The sequence below is a fragment of the Tupaia chinensis genome, unplaced genomic scaffold, assembly GCF_000334495.1.
Source record: "Tupaia chinensis unplaced genomic scaffold, TupChi_1.0 Scaffold000294_5, whole genome shotgun sequence".
Classification (NCBI taxonomy): domain Eukaryota; kingdom Metazoa; phylum Chordata; class Mammalia; order Scandentia; family Tupaiidae; genus Tupaia; species Tupaia belangeri.
Genome location: NW_006159782.1, coordinates 1,430,419 through 1,434,375, shown reverse-complemented (window position 1 = coordinate 1,434,375; position 3,957 = coordinate 1,430,419). Strand labels below are relative to the sequence as shown.

General features: G+C 50.3%; 1 protein-coding gene across 2 annotated transcripts in view; it reads left to right on the top strand.

Moving 5' to 3' along the window:
- ZC3H7B (zinc finger CCCH-type containing 7B) overlaps positions 1–3,957 on the top strand; it is a 62,379-nt gene that overhangs the window by 710 nt on the left and 57,712 nt on the right. The gene's annotated exons all lie outside the window — the stretch shown is intronic.

The window sequence follows — 3,957 nt, the reverse complement described above, 5'->3', positions numbered from 1 at the left end:
CTGTGCCAGGAGCGCACTGGGGGCTGCGGGGCGCGGGGGTGCCCTGCCAGGGCTGGGGGCCCGGAGCTGGCCACCCTCGCCCCAGACCTCCCCTCCTGCCCTCTGCGGGACCCTCTGGAGCCTGTCCCCTCCTCCTCCACCCCTCCCTCTCGAGTTCTGTGGGTTCTGGTGTTTATAAGGTGCTTAGTATGGGGGTCTTTCACGGAGAGAGACAAAGCAGTGTTCCGGGAAGAGGGATCACGGGGAACCGGTTCCCGCTGATAGAACTGAGGGCTGTGCTGCACTCTGGGCATTAAGGGAGAAGGGGGAGCCGGTCCCGATGGGGTCGGGGGGCTGGAGAAGGCGGGGGGCCCGCAGCAGCCAGATACAGGATTTCGTTTTTTGGGTTGCCAGTGGGACTCTGGTTCCTATGGTCCTGACTTCTTGCCATGTTCCTCAGCGCCTGCAGTTCATCCAATCTGATGAAAATAGCAGAATGCAGATCCTTGAATTTTCACACAAATGCGATAATTATAGTACATTTAGCAACTGTGTTGGACACGGAATTCTAGCGGAATCTTTAGTTCTACTACCAAGACTCCCCCACACGTACAACCATACCCTCCTGGTCTTTTTCACATTCCTCTTTCACCTCGGGGAGAAGCTGGGTTGCAAGCTAGAAATGATGCCTGGCCAGAACCCACTTGCAGCAGGTTTGAGACTTGGGGGTTACTTAAGCTGGGACGGAGAAACCCGTGTATCAGGAGGGATGGGATCTGAGGTGGGGAGAGAGACTTTGTGCTCCCTGAGCTGGGATGAGGTCTGTGTTCCAAGGAAGCTGAAAGTTGTAAGCTGTTGGCTTTTTGCTTAGGTTGGAATGTTAGTGAGGGTTTTGGTGGCATTTTGGGGCTTGAGAAGCTCGTGAGATGAATTCTTTAGTCTTAGAGTAGGTTTGGGATTGAGACTCTGAAAATCATCCTTACATACACTTTTTCATTTATAACACAAATGCTTTCACAAATGTTGGCTATCTGTCCTCCATCACACCTGTGTCCGGAAGATATCTTTTTTTTTTTTTTTTTTTAAGGTAGACATCTTTTGCCCCTCATTTCAGAGAATTGACTGTCTTGCTGGAAAGTCACGAGAGAGCCAGGATTCCTGCCCAGATTTCTGATCTTAATCTTCACATGTCCCAGAACCCTGGGCTACCTCAGCCAGTTAACTTTTTTTGGTATTTTTTTACTATAGGTTCCATGTGCTTGCTGGAGACAGAGAGAGACAGAGAGGCAATCTTTTCTCCTCCATTCTTCTTCTAGAGTTTTGGGCGTGCACACACATGTACCTGGTCTGTTTTCCAAGCTACTAGGTCTAGGACTTGAACCTCATAGCCAGCTATGTGGAATCCAGCTGCCCTAACCTCCACACCATCTGTTGGCCCCCAGCCAGTTACTTTTCAAGTGCCTCTTGGAGATGCTGTGGGGCAGGTTTAGAAATGAGTCTGCTGCTTCCATCCTGGTCAGAAAGGGCAAGCTGATTCTCTCTATAAGAGAGCAAGGAAGTGCTCCATCTTAGGCTCGTGTGGAGGAATTTGTAGATTAGCCACCTTCTCCAGTTCTGGCAGAAGCTCCGTCGGGACTAGACATTATTATCTGCTTCCAAGATGGAGAAACTGAGGAACACTGAGTTGTGTGGTTGGCCCGAGATTACCTTACTGGATTTGAACTCGGGCCTTCTGGGTATGCCCTGCCCTTCTCGCCACCTTTGTCTGTTACCTACACAACAGCAGGGACTAGAATGACCTGAACTGGCAAAAGATTCTGGGGTAGGGGCCCAAGCCAAAAGATCAGCGGGATCCCCAGGGCCAGTTTCCTGCACTAGCTCCCTGTCCCTGGGCTGCAGGGCTGGCCTGGCCACGGGCCTCTCAGTAGGTTTCTGGAAACACAACCGGAGAAGGCAGAATGGCGGTGGCAGGACTGGGCCCTGAGATCTGAGCAACTTCAGTTTCTTAGTGCCTGCTGGGTGCCTGTCTTGCCACCCTGGAGGATCGGGGAGCCTGAGGAGGAAACAGATACGGATGATTAATCCGAGCTTCCCAAGGACAGGAACTGGGTCTGATTCGCTCTTTGCAGCCTCAGCTCTAGTGGAGGTGCCAGGAGGACACATTCAGCCATTGTATTGTCAAATTGAATTCTGCCTCTGGAGAGAGGAAGGCTTGCTTTGCCTAGGGGCAGTTAGTCTTCCCAGAAGTGTCATTGGAACATTTGAATGATGGGGCAGAAAGGCCGGAGAAAAAGGCATTCTAAGCAAAGGCTTCCAGACAGACAGGGACCCATGAAGAAGGAACAGGTCAGCTGGTATGGCCACAAAATAGGGACAGGTAAGAGTTTGGGTTCAAGTCAGGTAGGCCCTGTCACCGTTGCGGTCCCTTTGGTTCTCTGGACCTCAGTTCCCTTTTCTGAAAAGGAGCCTTGAGATTTGATGATGTTTGATGCTAACCTGTGCCTGAGGATCGAGATGAGAAACTCGGATGAAAGGAACTAGAGAGATTTAAACATTTTTATTAATTAAAAAAAAATAGTTTGCCAGAGTGCTAGAGAGAGAGAGAGTAGAAAAGTGAGAAAGCAAGCCACCAGGTCCAGGACTCGAACCATGGTTGGCCATGTGGGAGTCCAGTGCCATTAACTACCATGCCACCTGTCAGCCCCTCCTTTGCTTTTCTCTATCAGTACCAGTCCCCAGACGCCTTCCCTTCCTGCATCGTGCTTTAACTATTATACCACCTGCTGGCCTGTCAGGAGCACTTAACCTTTAGAATAATATTCCTGAATTTTCTCCACTGTCTACCTTGATCCAGGCCTGGACCGGGCAGTAACTTCCTGACTAATCTTTGGGCATCACCCCTGTCATTGATCTTTTATGTAGTAGCTAAAGGCATCTCCCTGAGAGTTTTTAAAGTTTATGTATTATTTCTTCCATGAGCAAGAGACACAGGACCCAACCGGGTCCTGATGCCATAATCCAGCTTCATCCTGCCCTGAACTGTGGGCAAGTGCATGTCCAGGGTACTCAGGGGGGCCTTAGGACACAAACCCAGAACCTTCCCATGAGGGTCAGCTTTGCAGGGCAGCACTGTCCTGCCCCCTTCTGGAGATTTAAATGAGATCGCCTTGATCCTCTGCTGAAAACCCTCCAGTGGCTCCCAGACACTCCAGCATGGCCTACGTGTAGCTCTCTGGCTGGCCTTGGCCTCCCCTCGCACCTGGCTTCCCTCCTTGGCTTGCCTTTGCCCCAGTGCTACCGCTGTGCTGGCCTCCTGTGTTGCCCTCGACCCTTCCCAGCTCAGGGCTGTTGCCCTCGCCCTACCTCTGCAAGCACACTCTTGTCTACCCTCCGTCCTCCATGGCCGCTGCGTCTCCCAGCACCTCCTTCTAAGGCCTTCCCCAAGCTCCCAGCCCATCCCCATCACTATTCGCTGTGTTTCCTATTTAATTCCTTTTTTAAAAAAATATTTATTTATTTAATTACATTTGTTATCATTATTGCTTTAATTTGACCTAGAGAGACAGAGATAGAGAGAAAGTGAGAAGGCAAACCACCAAGTCTGGGACTCAAACCTTGGTTGGCTTTGTGGGAATACAGCACCTTTAACCACTACGCCACCTGCTGGCCCTTCCTGTTTAATTTCTTTGGAACTCTCCTCTCTTCATCTCAAGTATGTAATACTGTTCATTTGTCTTCTCTGCCCTGGACATATAAGCTCCTCAAGGGCAGGAACTTTATTATTTTTTTAAAGAATTATTTTATTTAACTTTGTTTATTTTATTTTGACCAGAGGGGGACAGAGTGGGTGTGTGTGTGAGAAAGCAAGCTGCCAGGTCCAGGATTAGAACCGTGGTCAGCCATGTGGGAGTCCAGCACCCTTAACCACCACCCCATCCGCTGGCCCCAGGGCTTTATTAAGCTGTCCCTCAAGCAGCT